The sequence below is a fragment of the Heloderma suspectum genome, chromosome 3, assembly GCF_057233095.1.
Source record: "Heloderma suspectum isolate Gila_16-S chromosome 3, 16-S_ref, whole genome shotgun sequence".
Taxonomy (NCBI): domain Eukaryota; kingdom Metazoa; phylum Chordata; class Lepidosauria; order Squamata; family Helodermatidae; genus Heloderma; species Heloderma suspectum.
The window spans coordinates 13,254,995-13,279,453 of record NC_139460.1 but is presented as its reverse complement, the minus strand read 5'-3'; the positions used below and the strand labels follow the sequence as shown (position 1 = coordinate 13,279,453).

Sequence of the window (24,459 nt, the reverse complement as noted above, 5' to 3'; positions counted from 1 at the left end):
AAAATGAAGCTGAGACTGGGGGGAAAATACATGAGGAAATTAGATGCAACACATCTTGTTTCCAAGGAGCAATAGCAAAAGGTACCAATAAATGTAGATTGAAAAGTGCAATTCCCTCCCACAACTCATTTGAAGACCACTTATGAGATATGGCCAAAGCAGCTGTTTACATTGTTTAGCTGTGAAAGACTAGAGGGTGAAGTCTCAGCTTCATTTTGCATCTATTGTATAGGGGGCCCAAACAGGCTCCCAGAGTGGCTTCAATATAATCAATTAAACAAGACAGCCCCTGCCACAGGCTTACAATCTAGAAAGACATGACATAAGGAAAAGGAATGGGGAGGGAAGAGGAGGAAAAATCATTCTTTTACTGGGCCCACAACAGCCAATTGGGTTTACTCCTATGCAGGCTTGTTATGGTCGCTGTGTAAGGTTGCAGTCCTTAAGAACATTTACTTGAAAGCAGGGCCAAGGAAACATGGCTAAAGAGTGAGGGGAAGATGCCAAGTGTGGTAAATACTTTTATTTTTCCAGTTCTGTAGTAGGCCTCTGAATTTGCTGATGAAATCTCACTGTTCTATTGCCTGTACCACATACCAAGACCTATGCGGAATCAAGCTTGAGGATGTATTTTTACCCAATTGCTGCATTCTCTTGCAGATGGAAATGTTAAAAAGCTTTCAGAAACGGTTAGCTCTAGACAGGCCTAAGTGCTGCGTAACTGCATCAGCAGATCACATACCCCACTGGAGAACCACCTCACCCAAATATTTGCTCCCCGTGTAGGCAACTAATTACAAGACACCAAATGGAGGAGGGGATGGGAGGACCATCCCTCGACGTGGACTGCTCCCATTTCCGTGACACACCTCTTACCTCCAGGTTAGCAACTTGGGTATGCGCAACTGTGAGAATTGATAAGTGGCGAAACGTGGTCCTCACCCTCCACTTGCTAATGCCTAACACAAAACATTCTTTGCTCCTTCCTGTTTCAGCCTTCGTTGTCTTCCTCCAGCGCTGAAATTTAGGTTGAAAGTCCTCTGGGCAGAGATCTGCATTTCTGGCCTACATTCCCCCATAGTGCACCGCATACACTGATGGAACTATTCGTAACGGGTACAGAGCCTCAGGCTCTGGGGTCAAGTCCAGCCCTCCTAGGGTCACAATCTGGCCCTCTGAGGTTCCCCAGATAACCACATCCCCTTCCCTTGATCCTGCCCCCTTCTCCTGCCCACCAATTGTTTGCGTGTTCCTTGCTTTTGTGCAGGTTTTTCCCTATTCTAAAAGGTTGAAATGCCTCTCCTAAGGCTTAGTTAATGGCAGTAAAAGCTTTAAGCCAAAACATACTGGTATTTGGCCCCACCCACCACTAGGATATGGCCCCTGAGTTCTCTGAAATGGCATTCAGCCCTTGAGTTGAAAAAGGTTCTGCACCCGATTTATAATGGCAGCACCATCCTAAATTATCAAGATGAAATGGCTCAGTAATGCTTCACAAGCACAAGGTCCCAAATTCCATTCCTGGCATCTCCATTTCAAAGATCTTAAGTAGGAGGGCTTGGAAAGATCCCTAACCTGAGACCTTGGAAAGTTCCTGGAAGTTGGAGTAGACAATATCAGGCCACATATATTGTATACGGCAGCTTCAATCACAAAAAAACCCTCCCACGTTCTAATTTGTCTGCACTAACACACTGGCCAATGGTCAGTGGAAGTTTGATAGATGTTACTTTACAGAAAGAAAATAAAACACTGCCACTGCTTTCAAAATACTTACCATCTTATCTATGAATCTATTGCAGCCACAGAGTTCCAAAATCAGATTTAATTAGAGGTCTTAAAAACAGGATGTTCTTTCACCCACAGAAGAACATCCTAACCTAGTTACATTCTAAAGCTCTCAATAAACCCATTTTCCCCAGGTGTTAGACATCTATGCACTGCAAGGAAGAGGGGCTGATGAGAAATAAACATGTTTAAGAATTTGCAAGAGGAAGCATTTCAAAGACATTACATGTTCTTGCCCCCCCCCCCCTCTAGTCATGAGAAAACTACTGCATTGTCACTTTATTTCCTGTTGGATCAAGGGCTGAGCAACACATTCTCATCCATCCAAGTCATTGTTCAGAAATGGCAAATAAAGCCCAAATCACAGAAAACTGTAGCTTGAGACCAACAGAAACAAGGGAGTATAGAAGTCACATTTCACGTTCTCTGTTCTTGTAGCTCCTGAAAGAGAACATAATCTAAGCATTAAGCACTGTGCATTTCCCAGTCATTTCTTATGTCAGGCTCTTCTGCAGTTTCTTTTCACCTGGGAAGAGATCTCCATCTGGAATGGGGGGGAAGAGCACCCCATTCCAACACTCCGGGGCATCACTGTTATTTCTATACAGCCTAGCTAGTAACTGGGGTGGATTTTGCAAGCCTGCTTTGTGCCAGGAAAGCCCCCCACACACACACACCCTATACAGCCATTCAAAGAATGTGTGTGAGCATAAAGCATGGAGGGGGTTAGGGTGCACATGCAGGCTGTACTGAGAAAGATAAGAGGGAGAGCAGGATCATTCCACCAGCCAAGTAAAATAATGATTTTTCCTCCTCTTCCCTCCCCATTCTTTTTCCTTGTGTCATGCCTTTCTAGATTGTAAGCCTGTAGGCAGGGGCTGTCTTGTTTAATTGATTATATTGAAGCCACTCTGGGAGCCTGTTTGGCTGAGTGTTGTAAAAATATTTCAAAGAAATAAATATGCCAGCCCCGCCTCTGCCTGCTCTATCCCTGACCTTTCTGCACAGAGCAGGAAGACCTGAAGGAGGATTTTAAGTGCATCCAGGTGAACACACTTGGAATCCCCTTTCAGAGCCTTCTGCTCAATAGGAAGGTTGGGGTGGAGCTGGAGCATGTAGGGAGGCCAGGGGCAAGCCTGGCATGTGTTCCTCATACCCTCCCCATGCTTTATGCCCACATGCATTCTTTGAACACCTGCATAGGGCTTAACAATTCAGCCCTATGCATGTTTACTCAGAAGTACACTCCACTACATTCAGTGAGGCTTCCCAAGTAAGGCTGCAATCTTATGCACCCTTAACTAGGAGCTAGCCTCTGAAGACACAGTGGAGCTTACTTCTAAGTGTACAGGATTGTGCTGTATATCTGCTTATTATGTGGAGTCTACATTGTAGACCATAATGAAAATCATAGTACTAAAGAACACCAGATTACACATTCATTTTTCCATTAACTGATTCAGAATGTATATAACATTGTGTGCATAATATTACCCCAGCCCCCAAATGTGGATTCAGGATTAAAAATAAGATTGCCTCATTATGCTCTTTGGTGGGAAAAATCTAGGAGAATTAAAAGGGATAGTGCTACATTTTTCTCCTCTTAGGTTCTCAATTTATGTGTGAAGAGCAGAAATACTTACTCCCAATACCAAGGGCAAACACAAAACAGGGACGTTTGCAGCATCGGAGAGAACATCCCAGAACATTATGTGTACAATCCTTATACGCATTTGCAGCCTCAGGTTGCATCTGTGCTGCTCCATGTGTAGCCAACAATTCCACAGGATAATAATGGCTTTTATATCAGGTGTTACTAAAGCTTCAGGTCGTGAGTGCTGAAAGTTTTGCTTCTCCTAGGAGCAAAAGCCCTCCCATCTTTTCTTGATAAAACCACAACTTTTAGAAGTTACTCCATTAATATATGACTTAATAATCACTCTCCTTCATAACATGTCAAATTAACAAAGCAAACTAGAAAAAATGTGTTATCGCTAATTGCTGCTGGTGTGCATGATCCTGTAATATATACACTGCTCCTGAATATATTGGAGCTTTCCATAGAGATGTCAGACATTGTTATACCTTTCTTTTCGTGGCCTTTGGGCTCCACAATGCACAATTTCTTCCCTTCTACATCCAGGCTGTTTTTAGTGAATGCCTTGTTACAATACTTCTTACACTTGACTTTTACATGCATTTTAAATTAATCCATTGGCCACCCTGAACAACTGTTAAAGAACAGCCATTTCCCCCTACCAAACTAGTGGAATGGAGACTACTATATCACTGAATTTCTGACATAATCTAAACTGGTCTTCCCCAACTTGGTGCCCTTCAGATGTTTTAGACTACAACTCCCAGCAGTACTGCCCTTTGCTATGCTGTCTGGGGCTGATAGGAACTGTAGTCCAAACCAACTGCAGAGCCCCAGGATGTGGAAGGCTGATCTAAACTATTGTATATCTTATTTATTTGCCCTTTGAACAAGATCCCAGAACAGCTACCCAAACTGAAGGTACGTCCTGGGTGCGCGGGCCCAAAAACACTCAGCAACACACACCCTTAATTAGACTTTAAAAAAAAAGAACAATTAAACTGCTGCAACTCAACTGTCTTTCATCAGATTTTTCTGAAATTTGGCCAGGTTATGCCCTTCACCAGATATAACCTTCATGGCATTTGCCCTAGTTTTGGTTTTTTTAATGATGAATAGGATTTGCAAGCTGTATAATGCTGGGGGGGAGGTGGCAGAGGAGGAGTGGAGACCCCATCTGTCCCGCAGCTGCCTGCTGCATTTCTATGCTGGGAGTGGAGGCGGGGGCTTCCCTCCCCAGGCATCCTGCTGGATGCAGAGAAGAAACAGAATACTCCACTCCTTCTCTGCCAGCCCGCTCACTCATCTGCAAGCAATTCCTTGTCACCTATAGCAACTCTTTCATTAGGAGGACCCAACTATTTTGGGCCACTGGATACATTTGGAACTTTGAGGAAGTGTCATGGGCAGTCTCACAAAATTGCACACAATGGGTGTGGCCAATCACAAAACTTCCATGTCCCAGAAGGCAAACCGGTGAGGCAAAAAAGAAGAGTAACTTGTCCAGGAACTGAAGTACAAAGCAGAGGTTGGGTGGGAGCAGGGGTGGAAACCGCGCTCCAAAACACAAAATCATTTTTGTGAATCCACAGTTTTCTGCTCCAGCACCCATTTCACAGAAGGAAAACCGATAGGCTCAGAGACCCACCCCCATACAAGCAAAACACCCACCAACACCAGAACAAGCAAGCAAACAAACCAGGTAACCCCCCCCCAAAAAAAATAAACAGGCAAAACAGACACCTAGCCCCCCCACCCCCACACACACCCATAGGCAAAACACACAGCCCTCACTCTCCCCTAATCCCTCTAGCCCCCAGAGATGCTCCCTATCACTCCCAACTTACCTTTTTTGTTCTCTGGGCAGCTGGGTGTGTTCCAAAGAGAAGTGCTGGATTGCAGCTGCTTTTTATTTTCCAAGAATGCCTCTGGGACCCCCATGGAGCCCAGAGGCATTCTTGGAAAATAAAGATGGCCCCGGAGGCTAGCACTTTGGTTTGCAGCACACCAGCCTCCCTGCAAATAAATAAATAAATGTATATATTCAATCAGGAAGGGCAGGGAGCCTGGTAGGCACCCTACTGGGGACCCCAACCTTAAATACTGATATAAGACTGGTATAATATAAAGAAAAAGCCAGTGGCCCGAACTATGCCACTGCTGAGGATAGCACTCCATGCATCTGGTGGCGCTTTAACCCCCCCCAAAGCTTATGCCACCTTATGGAGGCCATCCTAGACCCAGTTTCCTGGGAGTAAGCCCCACTGAACCCAACGGGGCTTGCAGGATTGTGCTCAGCAGCGGAACCCCTACAGGGTCCACCCAGTGATTGCCCCCCCCCCCATTGAGTCCAATGAGGCTCATTCCCACGTAGGAAGAATATCGGCTCATCCCACCGGGAGACTGGCTTCCGACGAAACACGCTCGGGGGTTCTCATCCCCGCTCGACTTTTGAAAGCGCCGCGCCGGGGAACCGAACGCGGCGCCTTCGGGACGCCGAGCAGGGCGCTCTAACCTCTACGCCGCCGACAAACCGCGCGGCCCGCTGCCGTCTAGAAGGCTTAAGGGGCGGGGCGAAGACGCGGCCGCGCGCCCGGCAGGGGCTTCTATGGCAACCCCGCAGCCCCGGCGCGCGCCCATCCCTCAGCTACGGCGAACGGGAAACCGGGGGGGGGGGGAGAGAGAGAGAGAGGAGTGAAACGAGAGCAATTACCAAACGCAACCGAGGACTTTTGGCCCTCGCTTCCTCACACCCGCCGCCGCCGCCAGACATTCGCTTCTTCCCCTCAGGGCTCAAACCCCACCTCCTCCCCTCTTCCCCCACATTTTAAAGCCCCGCTTCTCCCAGGGCCGTTTCTCTCCCGCCGCCGCACAGCGTCCGCTGCCGCCGCCAACATGGCCGCTCCGAACGCGGGCTCGACTCGCAGAGCACAAGGCCCTCCCTCCGTCCCCGCCTTTGTGCTTTTCTCGCGGCGCTGCATGGGAACTGTAGTTCCCCGATCGCCTCGGCCCCCTGACCAGGGCGCGGGGCAGGCCGGCATCTCGGAACTGCACTTCCCAGAAGCCCGCGGGGGAGAGCCCTGAAGGGGCCAATGAGAACGCTCCGTCTTCCCTGCCTTTCTCGCTCTCCCTCCCTCCGCCTCCCTCCCTCCGCCTCCCTCCCTGTAGAAGGATGATGTAATTGCAAAGCGGGCGGCGGGCTGAGCGCTTTCCGTGCGCTGCAATTCATTGTGCCATATCCCGACCCGTGTGCAGCCTCCTCCCCCTGCTGCTGCTTCCATCACCCCCAGGCAGCAGCAGCCGCCCAAGCAAAAGGGGGCGGGAGTGGGTCGGTGGGGAGGGGAGAGGGGGAAGAAAGCCCACCCTTTCCACAGTTTGCATCCCGAGGGAGCTGCCTGCAAGCTTGGCCCCATGTCTAAGTGACTCGATTTCCAGCCCGGCCTCTTGGTTTTATGTTCTTTGTAAAGGGCAGGGAGCAGCCATCCCAAACCAGGTGAGTTGTGTGATGCTTGTATTGCTGTTATTTCTTCTCTCCTTAATAGGTTTCTTTTAATTTTTACAAAAAACAGAAACACATATCAACTTGCCTGTCTCTCTCCATAGAAAACGTGCTATGCATTGGCGGGGACGCTTTGTCTCCTGGTTTTTGTTTTACAGTTGGAAGGCGAAATCGCCCCGAACAAAGTAATAACGTTAATGATCGTCCTCTGTTTCTTAATTTTATTCATGAGATAAATCCACCCCCGCGCCCAGCCTCTGAGTTATCTGCAAACCCGGTGTTTCCCTTTCATCCTCCTTCTGTTGTCCCCCCCCCCTTTTTTTTCTTTTCATTTTGGGAAGGGAGAGATTACATGTGCAGAATCCCGACCGAGGCGGACTTGCCTGCAGAATGCTCATCAGACCGTCTTCTCCCCCCCCCTCCCGTTCCCCTTCCAGATGTTAGGATGTGAGTGAGTGTTTGGGGCGGATGAAGCAACTAATTGCGGTATTGATTGAGCATGGCCGGGTGGGTGGGTTTGGTGGTGGTGGTGGTGGTGGTGGTGGGAGGTTTTAATGAAGGGAATGACACGTTGAACGATTGTTGGGCGAATGGATGTGATTAAATCAAGCTTCGGAGACTTGAGTCAGCTCCTTCATTCTGTCCTCACTCCTCCTCTACCTTTTTTTTGTAAGATCAAATAGAGGACTAGAAAAGAAAAAAAAATCAGAAATGTTTCCTATTGGAAATGGCTTTTCTTCCCTCTCCATCCTTTGTAAAAGGTGACATGAGTAATAGTCACAGTGGTAGACTTGAGTGATGCTTAAAATATACAAATAATAACAATTCTCCATTGCCCCACCTCCTATGTTTGTTTACTTAGAAGTAAGGCTGCAGTCCTAAGCACATATGGGACTTAGTGGGAGTTACCTAATGGATTTATAATCTGAATTTTTGTGTGTGTATGTTCAGCTCCATTATAACTTTGTCCACACACTGATCACCAATTCCCAGTGGTCATATGCAAATAATAAATGGCCGCAGAAGCAGCTGTGCTGATACTGTTTTGTTCTTTTGGTAGAAATATGTCCAAATGCAATTGACCGGAATCAGTCGCTCTTCTTAACGCAGCCAAGATGCTCAGAGAGATGGTGGCCCTGGGAATATGAGGAGAGATGCCTGATTGGTTAGGGGAAAGCAAACATTGACACAGCAAAGAGCTGGGCTGCTCGGTGGCTCTCCTGGGCTGAGTTGGCCTCTTAAAACAGATGGAAAGGTCCCCATTGGCCCTCTTCAGCTTCTTTTCAGGAATCCTCTTGAGTTTTCTGAAGCTGGCAGCTGCAGCCTGATCCTCTGCATGTTGACTCGGAAGTAAGTTTCGCTGAGTCTAGTGGCTTTGGAGCAAGTGTATGTAGGGTCACAGCATCTTTTGAATACTCAGAGTAGCCTGAAGAATAAATTGCAGTCCTTTTTAACTGCTGGATGGTTGCATAACCTGGGTTTCTGATCAAGCTGTGTTTTAGGTAAGGGATATCTTAGTTTTCCCAATGTCGAACACATGAAGTGTGTGGGGCTTTCAGAAGCTAAATGTGGAGTCCTACAGGCAGTAGACCTCTTTCTCTCTTTTCCTTATTGCAGAATGAGAAGCCAGAGGAAAAAATTAGAAGGGACAGTTTGCTATTCCCTCTGCCGTGCCCCCCCCCCCCTACTTGGAGCTATGTTTATAGTGTAAATGGATAAGAGAGTGTCGGGATGTCTGGATCTTGCCACAGCCATTAACTCATCAGGTGACAAATCATTGCAATAATGGGGATCGTAATGTATATTATTTTAATGGGTAAGAACTCTGGACTGCTTGTATGCCAGTGCTGCTACTGGCAGAAATGTGCTGCACAGGCAGATAAATGCTACGTGGACTAGGAGGGCTGTGGCTGAGTGGTAGAGCACCTGCTTTGCATGCACAAGGTCCCAGGTTCAATCCCCGGTATCTCCAGATAAGGCTGGAAAAACTCCTGCCTGAAAGTCTGGAGAGCTGTGTCGAAAATACATGGTCTGGCTCAGTAAAAGGCAGCTTCTGTGAAGGCCGTAAGGAGTTTTAAACCTTGTGGGCAGCATCCGATGGGGCTGCTGTGCTTACGCAGTTGTTGTTTTCGGGGGAAACCCGTTGCAGCAGCTGACACCATTGGTGTCGCGCGGGAGGTTGCTAACGCTAGTGCTACATGAATTGCATATGCGCAGCGTCCTCTTGGATGCTTCCCTGTGCATGGCGTCCCCACAGCCCGCACATGGGGTGAGTACCATCTTAATTGGCCCTGTTGCCTATCATTCCAGTGAAATCAAAGGGACTTATTTCCAAATAAACATGCTTAGGATCAAGCTGCAGATGCATTTGAAATCACAGGTTGTGACGGGACTCGGCAGAACTGGCTTTAGGTTTGAGGGGCTTCTTGATGCCACCCCTCCTATATCAGGAGGCCTCGCTGGAAGGCTTACCTGGCAGGGTTGGGCAGTAGCGGTTCTTCTGATCAGGGTTGGGCAGTGAGCTGCCTGTTTAAGTTTCCCGCAGTGCACCTGATGTTGTGTCACACCAGGCTGTTGTGGGAAACTAAAATGGAGGTCCTCAGATCCAGCAGCCCAATGCTGATCGAAGGGCCTAGGGCAGGCATTAGCCGCAGGCTATGCTTGGGACTCCCATCACTGCCCAAGGATGCGGCATCCTAACACAGGGCATGGAACTCTGGTACCCTGATCCTAAACACACTGACTTGAAAGTAGATCCCATTGATTTCTATAAGGTGGACCACACCTTAGAGATAGAATGCATGTTTTACACACAGAAGGTCTGAAATTCAGTCCCTGGCATCTCTAGGTAGGACTGGGAAAGGCGCTTCTCTGAAACCCTGTAGAGCCACTGCCAGTCAGTGTAGACAATACTGTGCTAGTTAGACTATATAAAGCAGATTTATTTGTTCTTGTTGTTGTTGTTCAGTCGTTCAGTCGTGTCCGACTCTTTGAAATTTAGACTGTAAGCTTCTTGGGGTGGGGACTTGACTTCTTTGCTTATACTGCTCTGTAAAGAGCCACATATGTTGGTTGACACCATAGTAAACAATAAGTGTAGATCTCGACGCATTCAAGGGTTGCTCCCAAGTAAGTGTTGCTTGAACTGAAGCCGAAGTTGGAATCAATCTCATTCGGAATCACTAGGACTTTCAGCTCACTGTATTTAGGACCAAAGCAGTGTTTGAATTATGGGGTGTGTGAAAAGGCCTCGGATCCCTTACCATTTGTATCTGCCCCCCATAGTCACTATTTTTAGAAGGCTATTGCAGTGATGTGGGTTTTCCGGAAAATTTTGAATTGAATTTGGCCACTTGGCGTGCGGTCATTTGCATCGGAAAGCCTTCGGCTGCCCTAGAGAGTGGTCTAATTTAGCATGATTATTTTAGTTTGCAACAAAGTACCCCATGTCAATTTTTGTCCCAAGTATTTCACCTGAAATGTTTGAGGGGGAAAATTAATGTGATTTAAATGTTATATTATGTAGATTTTTTTTATTGGAATACTTGTAAACATTTAAAGACAATACCATGCACTTCCCTTTATATGGTTTAAATTTAAGAAAACAAACGAAGGTACTGAAAACTGTTGACATACTAATAATTTTAGCAACCCAAAGAACTGTACATGATATGCTGACAATCACTCCTCTATTTCAACAGAGTTCTGCTTCCACTAATGTTGTTGGGACACCTTCAGTTTCGCTGTCACTCCTTATTAGTTTATTATTTATTTACAGTATCTCTATACTGGTCCACATCAAAAGATTTTGGAGTGGTGAACAGCAAAGATAAAAGAATAGAACACCATGTTAAAACAATTAAAACGTTAAAAAAAGAAACCAGTTCTGATTAGTTGAAGAATTAGAAACAAGTGAAATTAGTTCCATTTCACAGTGAGACATATATGTATTCCCTCACATACTTCCTAGGGATAATCACCTGAAAAACATTAATTACAACTTTGAAACTGCTAAGCTTGCCTAATGTTCTATTTGCAAGTGGTATCCATTCATTGTTAAATTCTTAAAGTGATGGGAATACCAGACCACCTTACCTGTCTCCTGAGAAACCTGTACGAGGGTCAAAAAGCAACAGTAAGAACCAGACATGGAACAACCGAGTGGTTCAAAATTGGGAAAGGAGTACGACAAGGCTGCATATTGTCACCCTGCTTATTTAACTTCTATGCAGAGTACATCATGAGAAATGCCGGGTTGGATGAATCAGAGGTCGGAATTAAGATTAAGAGGAGAGTGCAAAAGCTGGTTTGAAACTCAACATTAAAAAAACTAAGATCATGGCATCTGGCCCTATCACTTCCTGGCATATAGAAGGGGAAGAAATGGAAGCAGTGACAGATTTTACTTTCTTGGGCTCCAAGATCACCGCAGACGGTGACTGTAGCCATGAAATTAAAAGACGCTTGCTCCTTGGGAGGAAAGCTATGGCAAACCTAGACAGCCTAGTAAGAAGCAGAGACATCACCTTGCCGACAAAGGTCCATCTAATCAAAGCTATGGTTTTCCCAGTAGTAATGTATGGCTGTGAGAGCTGGACTATAAGGAAGGCTGAGCGCCGAAGAATTGATGCTTTCGAACTGTGGTGCTGGAGAAGACTCTTACGAGTCCCCTGGACTGCAAGGAGGTCAAATCAGTCCATCCTAAAGGAAATCAACCCTGAGTGCTCATTGGAAGGACAGATACTGAAGCTGAAGCTCCAATATTTTGGCCACCTAATGCGAAGAGAAAATTCTCTAGAAAAGACCCTGATGCTGGGAAAGAATGAAGGCAAAAGGAGAAGGGGACGGCAGAGGATGAGATGGCTAGATAGTATCACCGATGCAATGAATATGAACTTGAGCACACTCCGGGAGAGAGGGGAGGACAGGAAGCCCTGGCGTGCTATGGTCCATGGGGTCACAAAGAGTCGGACACGACTGAACAACAACAACAACAATCCATTCATTGTTACTACTGAACTTATGAAATAGAAAGTTTTCCATGGAAAAATGAAGCATTGGAAAATATCCCATTTTGGAAAATTTCCACCCCACATCACTGGGCTATTGGAAGGAGTAAAGCAATGGGCCATGTGGATTTCATTTCATCCTCTCATGTCCTTCTATAATTCAAGCAAAGAACCAAAGCACTATCTAGAGTAACAGTTGAATCCTGTGCATGTTTATTCAGAAGTGACTCCCATTGAATTCAGTGGGGCTTACTACTGAGTAAACATATGGAGGATAATATCTGCATGTGTTGTATGACTTGTGGCTTGCCTTAAAGTGGGTTGTGGATTGCATGCCAGGCGATGCTTTGACCGGGTTTGCACATAATACAAACCCATGGTTTGTTGCCCTATCCAGGGTTTGTCTGGCAGATGATCAAACAAACAGTGGTTTGTTTTCTTGATCCCTGGGTTGTTTGTTTCCCTCCTTCTTCACCCGCTCACTCCTTGTATCCCAAATGCTTCTGTGGTGCTATAGTATGGGTATGTAGCGTGGCTGGGTTTTTTTTTTTAACCATTCTTACCTGCCATCTCTGTAGGCTGGCGAAACAACCCATGGTTCTGGGTTCACATATAATGACAACCCATGGTTTAAACTACTCAACAACAAACCATGAGTTCTTTTTCTGACCCAGTTCACATGACATGCCTGCTCATTTTGAGTTATTTAACCCAGGATGAGCTGTGGTATGTGCAGGGCACCATTTTGAATATGCAACCCCCACTGGGGTTGTGTCGTGTCGTGCAAACCCTCAGTTTGTTGTAGGGTTATGCAAGGGTGAGCCTGCTGTGTCATGTGAACAGGGCCTCTGGGTTGCTCTTGGTTAACAAACCACAGTTTGTTAGTGCAGCTGGGTTCACACATCATGACAACCCAGTTAAATAAACCAAGGGTTAGTGTTATGTGCAAATCAGGTCTTTCTGTTGGTCCCTGCACTAAGTTCCTTTGCTGCAAGGGTACAGCTTGAATTGAATCCATGAGTTGGGCGCAGGATCTGTTCCAGCTGCCTCTTCTTGCCACTACTGCATAGATTTGTTCAGGCGCTTCCCTTGTGTAACTGACACTGTTTTGTCCTCTGGCAAACTTTCCTCAGAAACGCATTGCCGAGGGGCTGTGTGACATGAGTTCAGGATGAACAATGAACCCCCCTGTTCCTTGAGATTGGGGCGTTTGTAAACACTGACACAATGGCCACAAAGCTGATGTTGCGGTACACACCATTTGAGATCGTTTTTATCTTGTGAATTCAGTTCCTGAGGGATAAACATTCTTTGGCTCAATCTCCTTGCATTTATATTTGATCTGATCTCTCTTCCTTCCTCCCTTATTGTTGTTAAAGGAGAGGAATGATAAAACCACTGCCCAGGTCCTTTCTGTTTTCCATGGATATCTTTTGTGCTTGGAAGTAAGTAAGAGTGTGTGTGTGTGTGTGTGTGTGTGTGTCCCTGTCTCTCTTGACAAGGTGTGGATCCTAAAATACACAGTTTCCTGTGCTGGCTATACAAATGGAGGATTTTCTACCAGTGAGTTTTTTGTGTTGCTGGCTCTGAAGGACAAGATTTGTATGTGCTGCCTGAAAAGTATGTGCTGGGGGCTTCCTTGGCGAATTGGTGATATGTGAGTTATGAGAAAACTATGCAGGGACTTTAGGAAAAAGGGTGTGTTGGAGCCTCAAATCCAAATATAGCACTTTTGGAGCATATGTTGTTTGTATACTTGTTAAAGTCATTTGTTACTGTGGCCATATTTGTTGGTTAGAACTGTTTTGCGCCCCTTGTCCCAAACCTTTGGGACTGGTAACAATATAGCATTATTTTATTAGCGAATGGACCCAGCTTCAGATGGGCGGGAATAGTCCTCACATTGATACAGCGACGCTGGACATGTCATGCCAGCCCTGTCTGAGTGAAGCCATGCCTGCTGACACCCCTAGGCACAGCCCCTGCCACGGTTAACCCTATAGCCACCAGAGGGAGGGGTATGGCTAGGGGTGTACGAAAACCCGCTTACCTGGCTCCGCCGGGTTTCGCAGGTGGGGGGAGGCGATCCATTCCTCCCCCTGGAAACCTTGACGGGGGGGGAGGCAATCCGTTCCTCCCCCCCGGAATCCTGCCCGGCTGGCTCCACTCCGCAGCCAGGCCGCGGAGCCGCTGGCCGGGCCAACCCGCAGCGGGGCGTTGCAGCGGCCACTACGCCATTTGCGTTCCTTAGTTTTGCCATGATAGGCTGCGTAAATGCTTACGTAGCCTATCACGGCTTCCGCAGGGACGCAAATGGCGTCCCTGTGTTAGCCATGATAGGCTGCGTAAGTATTTACGCAGCCTATCACGGCTATATGGACGAAGCGAATGGCGGCTGTGGATGCGGCCGCCATTCGCTATGCAGCGTGGACGGCAGCAGGTAGGTGCACTGGCACTCGGCCTCACCGAGATCCGTGGCAGAATTCTCCACCATGCCTAGGTATGGCCACTGCCTTCCCTTGAGGGGGACTGCCCCTAGTGACTGAAAATGTTGGTGCAGGTCGGTCCACCCCATTTCCTTGAGGGGTGGCTGCCCCACAGCAGGAGGGAGGGGGCAGGTGTATAACTTTGCCCCTCGGCCTACTAATCTCCCTTGACGTCAAACTATGTATGGCCTGCAAAGTTATGTGCTGGTTAAGAAAGTCTTCCCCTAGTGGCTGAAGGTTTTATTGCAGGCTTCAACCCCATGGATACATTAGGCACATAAAAATGAATTAAGGGCACAATCCTATGCATGTTTAGACAGAAAAAAGGCCTACAACTCCCAGGAGTCGTAGGTCTTTTTTCTGTCTAAACATGCATAGGATTGCGCCCTAAATGTATTAATGTGTTTTCAAAACAAAATAACGCTTAGGCGCACACCCCTAGGTATGCACTAGGTAAGGCGCACACCCCTTAGTATGACTTCCAAGTTTCAGGTGTCTAAGTTTCACGGTCTTGGGACTATAGTGGTGATGGACAGACACACATTCTCTTGTATTATAGATGATGATGATTTACAAAAACTCTAGGCTTCCATTCTGTTCGCTCTTACTTGGAATAAATCCCACTGAACCTAGTGCGACTTCATTCAGAGTAAACATACATTAGATTGGGCGGCAGAGTGCGGGAAAATGCCATGTTGCTATAGTTAGTACTTTATTTTAAGGGAGAAAAACCCATCCACCTTGATCTAGCAAAGAAGAGTCTATTGGGAAGTAAGCTTTTCCATACACAACTGATGCAGGAGTACTTCTAGATGCTCATTTGGGTCCCACTGAATGATGTGCGCATCCCTATCTGGCTATTAATTGCACGCTCCTCATGCTTGATCAGAACAATCACTGGTGATTGCTGGTGATCTGCTTTTGCTTATGGTGGTCTCAGTGACTTCAGCCACACAAGTTTGGAGCTTTTCTGCTTGATTCAAAAGAAGCCGGTTAAATTGATTCAAGCTCGGGTTCAAGCCAGTGTGCCCAGACTGACTTCAGTACGATCAAATCCACGAGAACCGCTTGTGGATCTTCCTGTCCATATTTCACTTGTCACCATGCCATATCATTAGTATTCCAGTAATTCCCTTTTTGAGGCCCTTAAAATATTTGAAATGCAAAAGACACTATAAAAGGGACTGCTGAACTCCCCTTGTAATCTGCTCTAAGCTGTCCAGAGTGGGATATAACTATAACAGACAAACAAAAATATCCAATTCAGAGAGCAAGGCTATTTATAACTAGGGTCGGAAAAATATTCCAGATGCTGGGTTGCCCAGGCACTTAAACAAATTAATTTTCCCTGCACAGTGCCTTGATTTCTGGTGTTCAGACTGGAAAAATGTTTCAGGTTCTTAATCTAGCATGCCAATTCTTACTCACTTATGTGCAAGGGAAGTCAGCTAGATAGTTAAGCAAGTTCTGATGAAGAGGCAGCCACTGTACACCTGGTATGTCCAAGACGTAAGAAGGATGCAGACAAACTGGAGAGGGTTCAGAGGAGGGCAACGAAGATGATCAGGGGACTGGAAACAAAGCCCTAGGAGGAGACATGGAAAGAACTGGGCAAGTTTAGCCTTGAAAAGAGAAGGCTGAGGGGGCATATGATAGCACTCTTCAAGTACTTGAAAGGTTGTCACAGAGAGGAAGGCCAGGATCTCTTCTCCATCATCCCAGAGTGCAGGACATGGAATCATGGGCTCAAGTGACAGGAAGCCAGATTCCAGCTGAACATCAGGAAAAACCTCCTGACTGTTAGGGCAATACGACAATGGAGCCAATGACCTAGGGAGGTGGTGGGCTCTCCCACACTGGAGGCATTCAAGATGAGGCTGGACAGCCATCTGTCAGGGATGCTCTGACTTGGATTCCTGCATTGAGCAGGGGGTTGGACTCGATGGCCTTGTAGGCCCCTTCCAACCTTACTATTATATGATTCTATGACTGGATATACATTCAGTGGAACCAGAACATTTATATGGAACTTTCTTGCCAATCAGATCGAGCTGGGGAGGTTGTTCTCCTTATGGATGCCAACTTGATTGGTGGAAAAACTATTAGGCTTACTTGACCTTGTGAGATGACTGTGTGGTGGCATGGAAATCTCCGTTTCTGTACCTGCCAAACACATTGGCTACTTGCACTGTTAGCAAATTAAGACAAATATTTTGGAATGAAATGTGGGAATTAGCTGCACTCTTCTGGATTCTGCAGTGGACTTTCTTAATGAATAAGGAGTCTGCTCTGTTGTGTTCCTTCCCTTTAAAGTGACCACTTCAATGGCAAAATGAACCCTTTGAAGTAACTATACGTTATTGATGATCCTACCTAATTTTAACTTCAGCTGGGGTGCAGTCAGCTTGTTTCTGTAACTGGCATAATGGAAAAGTTAAGCTATATGTAATGTCTAATTTCTTCAGTAACTGCTAGCGCTAGGCTGTAGGCTGCAACGGCAGGAGCCAACATGCATACCTGGAGGATTTTACTTATTTTATTTATTATATTTATATCCTGCTGTTTTTCCTCTTGCAAGGATCCCAAGGTGGTCTACATGGGCCTCCTCATCTCCGTTTTATCCTCACAGCAACCCTGTAAGGTAGGTTTGGCTGTGAGTTGCCAGAGTCACCCATGATTGGCCCAAAGCCATTCGAGTTTCATGGCTGAGTAGGGACTTGAGCCCAGGTCTCCTGAGTGCTAGTCCAAAACTCTAACCGCTATACCATAATGGCTTTCTGTTGGGTTTAGGATAGTGATGGGGAACTTCTGGCCTGCAGACCAATTTGGCCTGCCAGACTGGCCTACGGGGCCTCAGCTGGGGCCCCTCCGAAGCCTCACCCCTTCAGCACTCACCTTCCCAATAGGGAGGACAAGCAGTGCGCTCAAGGGAATCCCTGCTGTTATCACTGATCGCTGTTATTACTGATGGAAGGTAACAGTGGGGATTCTCTTAGCACGCTGCTCACCTTCCAAATTGGAGGGCGATCGGTGCATTAAGGGCTTCGACCACCCCAACTCCTCCCCAATGGGGTAAGATGTCTGCCAGGCAAAGGTGTCACAGCTGAAGGCCTGGGTGGAGGAGTGCTCCTCTGCTGGGCCAGCTTCAGTACGTGTGGGCTTTCCCTTGTGCAGCAAAGCTGGGTCCCCACACAGTGGAGGCAGGTGCTGGACAGGCGAAGGTGGATCCCTGAGCGAGGCACTGGCTGTCAGGAGTTCCACCCCGTGCTTCAGGTGAGGGCCAATAATATCAGTGTCCGGGGCCACACCCACTGATATCCTCAGGCCCCTGGAAGGATGCTTGGATGGTTCATCCAGCCCCTCACCCATTTTCAGTTCCCCACCCCTGTAGGAGCTGTTGCCCCGAGGTTGAAGACATCAAGCAGAAGGTTCACCGATTGGGGTCTAAGCTACATTGTGTAAAGGGACTGGGAAGCAGCTGCAAGAAGGTGGTAAGCCAGACAGGCATGACCTAAAGCAGGCCATTGCCCGGGCAAAAAAACAGTCATGAGCTGGAAGTATTTATTGCTATGTTTGGTTAGGGAAAGCCACTGGGCTGCCTGGAGGCAAAGACGTGTTGGAACTTGAACAGGAGAGTTCTGTTCAATTTTTGCACTCTGACTTTGCAATCTTGGAGATCTTGCCACAAGGACCATCAGCGTTCAGGCCGTATGCATCCCAGTTGCTTTTCAGATGTGTTGGATTATACTTCCCATAATCCCTGTGTAGTGACCATGCTGGCTGCGGTTTATGGGAGTTTTAATTCAAACCATTTGGAGGGCACCAGGTTGCCTACCGCTAAGGGCAGAACATCGTGTTATGTCGACAAATGCGGGATGGTAAAGGTGTTATTACAACAAGATCCTGGAACAGTTATATTGGAACCCATGAAGGTGTGCTGCGACAAATTTGTAAGGCATTTTGATAAATGTGCTCCTATTTGCTCTGCCCTTGTTGCCATTACTGGTAGTTCCTATGGAGGCATCTAGAGCACCGTCTAGTCTGGTTTTGTGGGCTTATTTTCAGTTGATGTGGTCTGAGGATGCTGACAAGGTGCTTGGAGGGACTGACTGGGTGGATCCAGGAGGTAATAAGTGCAACTTGAAGGAGGTGGTGGTATATCAATTCCTTAAGAAACCCTCCCTGGATTCAGAAGGTTGTAATAACTATTACCCAATTTCAGATATCCCCTTATTTATTTATTTATTTATTGATCGATTGATCGATCGTGTGGCACATTTACATCGCATTACAATAAAAACATAGAGCATAATAAATATGAAATGTAAAATATAAAATATAGACAGGAATATTACAAACGTATGTCTAGGTTACAGATATAGTTTTTTACTTCTGTTGTCAGAGCCAGGAAATCAGCAAAGTCTCCATTGTAGGCTCGGTTTTGACACTCTGTCACTCTGTGTTGGATAGTTTGTTTTTCAGCCCCACAATCACAATTTGATGATGTTTTGCCCCATTTATAAAGGGCATCTGCACATCTACCATGACCCGTGCAAATTCGGTTCAAGGTTGTCCATATCTCACAGGGCTGGTCAAATCCAGGTGGTTTTTCCAAGATGCAGGGCAAGCTTCAGCATTGTGGAAGGCAATTTCCTAGCCAATGTTGTTTCCACGTGTTGTGGATATTGAAATCATCTTCTAGAAGAGCTTTAGCGGTAGAAATGGCTGGATGTCTCGATCTTAACCTGTTTCGCTCCAAGTAGGTTGCATCATTTAATATTGGTAGCTGGAGATTGTCAATAATCTTCCGGTATTCTTGAAGAAGGGCGCTCTTTCGTCTTGCATCCGGAGGTGGTATATGGCTCAAAACAGGCAGCTAGTATGTGGGAGTAGATCGTCTCGTCCCACTAACAATACGCATTGACTCATGCAGTTGTGTATCGATCTTTCTCGTGTGCGGACTATTAAGCCACACTGGGGCACAGTACTCTGCTGCTGAGTAAACCAGATTGAGTGTGGTTCTGTGTCCCCTTAATAATATCCCCTTATAGGACAAGGTACTCAAGAAGGTGTTGGTGGTACCTCTCTAGGCACTGTTGGATGAAAAGGCTCTGGACCCATTTCAATCTGTGTTCAGGCTTGGGTTTGGCTCTGAAAGGGCTTTGGTTTCCCTGATGAATGACCCCTGTTGGGTGAAAGACAGGAGCAGTATGACCCTGTTGATTCTCCTTGGTCTCTCAGCGGCTTTTGATATCAGCAGTCATGGTATCTTTCTGGACTGGCTCTGCGTGGGTGATACGATTCATTTCAGAAAGTAGCATTGGGGGGTGGTTTCTGCTTATCCCCACAGCAGGTGTACTGTGGGGTCCAGCAAGGTTCCATCTGATCCCCCATGCTCTTTAACATCTGCATGACGTCAGTGGGTGAGGTCATCCAAGGGTTTGGAGTGAGGTGTTTTTAGTATGGTGATGAGACAGTGCTGTTTCTCTCCGTCATCTGAGTCAAGTGAGGCTGCGCAAGTGCTGAACTGGTGCCTGGATTCAGTAATGGGGTGGATGGGGGCGAATAAACTGAAGCTGGGTCCCAAGAAGATGGAGGAACTGTGAGTAGTTGGTCCTCTGGTATGGGAAATTGGTGTTCAACCTGTTCTGAACGTGGTTGCACTCCCTCAGAAATAGCATGTAGCCGAGTGGTGTCAAACTGGTTTCAGTCTGGTGGCCAGATGTCTGCCCCCCCCCTCCAATCCAGTAGGCTGCATGATGTCTGGGGGGCAGGAGCCCACCCTCAAAGTCTCTCCCCCTCCCTGACATCATCCGCTCTTGCTCACACCCATTTTGCTTTCTTTCATGCCTCTCTGCATGGCAAAAAGGGCTCATCCAACTCTTGGAGGAGCCACTCTGAGCTGCCAGCCTTGTGTGCCACTCGTCGTCCTGATTGGGAGTGTGAAGAGAGCCCTAAGGGGAATCCTTGCTTTTATCGCTGATCAGTGAGAGAACGTCTTTCTCTGTATGTTTTAATGCTTTTAGTCTGTTTTATTTTGCTTTAATTGGTGGTTGCATTTCATTATAGTTACTTGTTGTTTATATTACATTGCACTGATACGTTTGTGTGGGTAGTTTTATTCATACCTTTGAATACTTCCCTGGAATCCTTTGGATGAAGGGCAGCTTAAAATATTTTTTAAAAATACATAATGTGTGTTCCCAGAGTCATAAATAATGTGCTTGATCCTTTACATATGCTCTGATTTCCCTACTGGACACCTGTTCCTAGCTTTCATTTGATAATACCCGGCTGGGAAAAATAAGGGTTAAGAACAGCTTTAGTTTGGTATTTTGCAGGAGAAAATGGGCAGGCAGTTAAACACCCTACCCCGACCCCCTACAAATCAAGAACAACCTGAGCTGTGTATGAAGGTGAATTATCTGTAGGTTCAAATGCAAATGGCCATGAAGCTGTTTTCCCAAGTAGCATGCAATGCAGTCCAGTGCATATTTAAGCAGAGCTGTGAGTTTCCTGTGATTCCTCATAGGCACTGAAAATGCATAGACTCAGGCCTTGGGTGCAGAATTCAGATTCCATTTATCTCCACATCTTTTTCTCCTTTTAAAAAGCAAGTTTCTAGCCCTTACGTGGCAAGGATATACTTGGAAGCGTGTGAGTAATGTCTGATGCCAGATAAATATGATTTCTTAGAAGTCAGATAAATAAGATTTCCAGGCCTTGGCAGGTTTGTGCTTGGCATAGCTTGAATGAATTGGGAGCAGAATACATTTTGCAAGTTAAGAAAAATTATGGAATTTACTCAGGTTCTTATTTATTTTATTTCAGGTATTCATACCCTGCTTTTCAAGATAAAAATCTTTGCAAAGCAGTTGACAAAACCAAATAATGCAACAAAATAAATGCACTTAAAATGAGACCATGAAAATACAGCATAACACAGAAGTTATTGGTTATGCCAGGTGATCACATTTTGAACCCATTACAGTTTCCAAACTGCCTTTAAAGGCAATCTCAGGTTGAGCATATTGCAGTACCCTAGTCTGCAATCCTATTGCATCAGACAATCCTAGTCTGGATTGAACGATGACAATACGGGTCATAGTTGCTATGGATTTTGCCTCCATTATGCAAATTGTACACATAGAATTCTGCTTATTTTAAGGAGGGTACGATTTAGGTTACCTTGGTACAGAACATTTATTTATTTATTTATTTATATCTTGTTTCAGGGGTTACACACTGCTGATTTCAGTTGGGCTTGAACATGCTGAACTGTATGCTGGATTGTGCTCAGTGCTTTCAGAAATCATTTGAAGCAGAGGACAAAGGACATAAAAAGGGATTTTCAGAAAGCCACATTTTTTGCATTAGCTTAGGAATGGATGACTTAAGTTTCTCCCCCCTGCCGTTTCTTCCCACCAGTTTATGTGATTTCATCCTGCAGTAAACAAGCTGTTCAGTTAGTGGTACAACTCTGTATCTGAGTGAGTGAGTGTGTGTGTGTGTGTGTGTGTGTGAGAGAGAGAGAGAGAGAGAGCTGAATGTTTTTCCTTTTATTCATAGCAACATTTGTAGATCTAATAGTTTAGTTTTAGCAGGAAGTATTGAGCTGGGATTTATCGATCACAACCTTCCCTAACCTGGTGCCCTCCAGAAGTGTGCGACTGCAACTCCCATCATTCTCAGCTAGCATGGACTGCCAATGGCCATGCTGACTGGGAATGATGGGAGTTGCAGTCCAACGCATCTAGAGGGTGCCGGGTTGGGTAAGGCATGATCCATCAGGTCTCACAAAATAGCGAGATTTTCACTGGTGGGTTCTCCAATCCTATAGATCCTTGTAATTCCAGTTGGTGCACAGCAGCTTGCATTGACACAGCTGCAGTACAGTTCTGTGCAGGGAACATTTCTAGCGCCTGGGATTGCTAAGGAAATCTTGAATGCAAGGGCAGCAGCATCTGGGGAAAAAAATTCTTATCTAGAGCAGGTTTGGGCAGAAAGCTTCCATCTTCTCAGGAGCATATGACTTCACTGAAGGATTTCGTTTTCTTTAAAATTACAGGCTGCATATATCCAGTTTCCATGCCTTCCACACCTTGCAGTCTGCTAGTCGTTAAAACACACACCCCACACCCTCCCCTGCATTTTTGAAAAGTGGACTCTTGTAAGTAAAATGAGCAAAAGTGTGTGCTAGTGTTGACACCAACATTTCACACAATTTTGCAATCTGGCAAAATTTCAGAAGTCAGTATTTCCTAGCAGTGCCCTGCTAGACTCTATCAAGGGCCATGCTGGCTGGGGATGATAGAAGTTTTAATTCTACACATCTGGGGGCACCAGGTTGGGGAAGGGTGTGCTATAGTACGTTTAGTGTTGAGCATTCACATTTGTCTCCCACTCTTCCTGCAAGATCTTGGGACAGCATGCCTGAGGTTATCCCATTTTCCCCACAACAGCCCTGTGAAGTAGGCTGAGCTGAGAATGATTTAACCTAAGGCTACCCAGTGAGCTGCATTCTTGAGCAGGGATTTGAACCCAGCTCTTCTGCATATCGAAAGCCACCTGTCTTTAACAAGTTCTCACTCCGCTGGCTATCAAAATTGTGAGAGCGACCATCGAGCTATTTCTTGGGGCCGAAGGGGCAGGTGGAAACTGAGCAAAGGCAGCAAAAAGAATTTCCCCATTTGGAGGCCCATTTATAATTCCCCTAGACGAGGAAGCAAAAAGCTGCATTTTCGTAAAGGCAGCAGCATCTCTCCATGCAAAACCCTTAGCGGGGAAATGGCATGTTAAAAATCCTGTACAGAAGTTAAATAGCTCTCCAAGAACTCTGTCCTGAGTGATGGAAAGGAGAGTCTGCCATCTCAAGTGGCTAGATATAATGAAAGCTTTGGGTTTCCTTTCATTTCCAAGACCTTCATTTCACAGCCAAGGCCTTCACAGCATGTGACCCACAAAGCCAAAAAAGAGTCCACTAGCCATGTGTTGTGGCCTGCCAGGTTCAATAACCAGTATTTCACAGATGCAAAGGGCCAGCGCCTGGGATTGGCAACATCAGGCAGTTGCCGAGGCCCACACAGACCAGGAGGGGGCTTACTGCTGACCCCCAGAGTCCCCTAGCACTGTTCTCCTCCTTCCTGCCTCTGCCAGCTCATCTGCCCTCTCCAAGTATAGTGGTGACAGTGAGAGCAAGGAGACAAGTCGGAAGCCTCCGCTTCGTTTGCCCTCTCCTCGGCAATGCCACTCCTCGGCAAAGGTGGGGAGGTGAGCCCACTCAGGGAGGGGTCCCACAGAGGGCATCTTGCCTATGGACCCCAGAAAACCTGGCGCTACATAGATGAGGCACTTTTAAGGAGGCACTTTTAATATTGCAGATAGAATAAGGATCACTGCTTTACCCCCTGCCCACCCTGCCAATTGCTGTAATACATCTTCTGTATACTGTATTCATTTCTTCTGTGACCAGCTGCTTCCCACCACTTTAAAAGCCTGAAAGGCTGTTGTTCTTTTGGCTAAAGATATACTGGAAAGGTGGTCAATTCTGTCAAAACCTAAATTGTTTGTATAAGAAAAGCCCGGATGTTCTTTTTCTGGCAACAGGACAGCTTCAGCCCTTCGCCTCCTTCTGTGGGGGTGGGACTGCTCCAAAAGCTGCAGCTGGGGTAGCTCCAGGGAATTCAAGAGTTGCTTCCTCACCTTGTACTCCCTGGATTCTTTTTTGCTGGAAAAAAGGATAGATTGGAAAGGGGGGGGGGGGGAGAGAATTATCCTCCCATTGGTTATCAACAGTTCAAAATATCCCCCCGGAACTGCGGAATTGAAATGGCAGGCTGCGTGCTGTGTCTTGCCTTGGTGCTGATACACACACACTGATACCCGAGAAGATGCATCTGCTCAACACTAAAAATTCAATTTTCCCGAGGAGTGTGCTGAACCTCGAAGCAAGTCGGATCCAGCAAATCACCCTACTGTTAAGGAGGTATCTTCAAAAGGCAAAAACAGGGGCAGTGATTTACCCGGCACAGGGATCAGAAAATAGCATCACAGAGTTGGAGAGGGGCTTGGAGGCCATCC

General features: G+C 46.4%; 1 protein-coding gene and 1 long non-coding RNA gene across 2 annotated transcripts in view; one reads left to right on the top strand and one right to left on the bottom strand.

The window, feature by feature from the left end:
• Positions 1–1,812: 1,812 nt before the first annotated feature.
• Positions 1,813–6,317, bottom strand: LOC146349358 (uncharacterized). Its single transcript, XR_014788949.1, has 3 exons — positions 6,099–6,317; positions 5,233–5,401; positions 1,813–2,229 (listed from the first exon to the last, which is right to left on the bottom strand). It is a non-coding gene; the product is annotated as an uncharacterized LOC146349358 (long non-coding RNA).
• A 232-nt stretch (positions 6,318–6,549) lies between these two features.
• The window catches only part of RAB30 (RAB30, member RAS oncogene family), a 69,270-nt gene continuing 51,360 nt past the window's right edge, over positions 6,550–24,459 (top strand). Inside the window, exon 1 of the mRNA XM_084842531.1 lies at positions 6,550–6,878. The gene's annotated coding sequence lies outside the window, so the exon portion shown is untranslated. The remainder of the gene's footprint in view (positions 6,879–24,459) is intronic.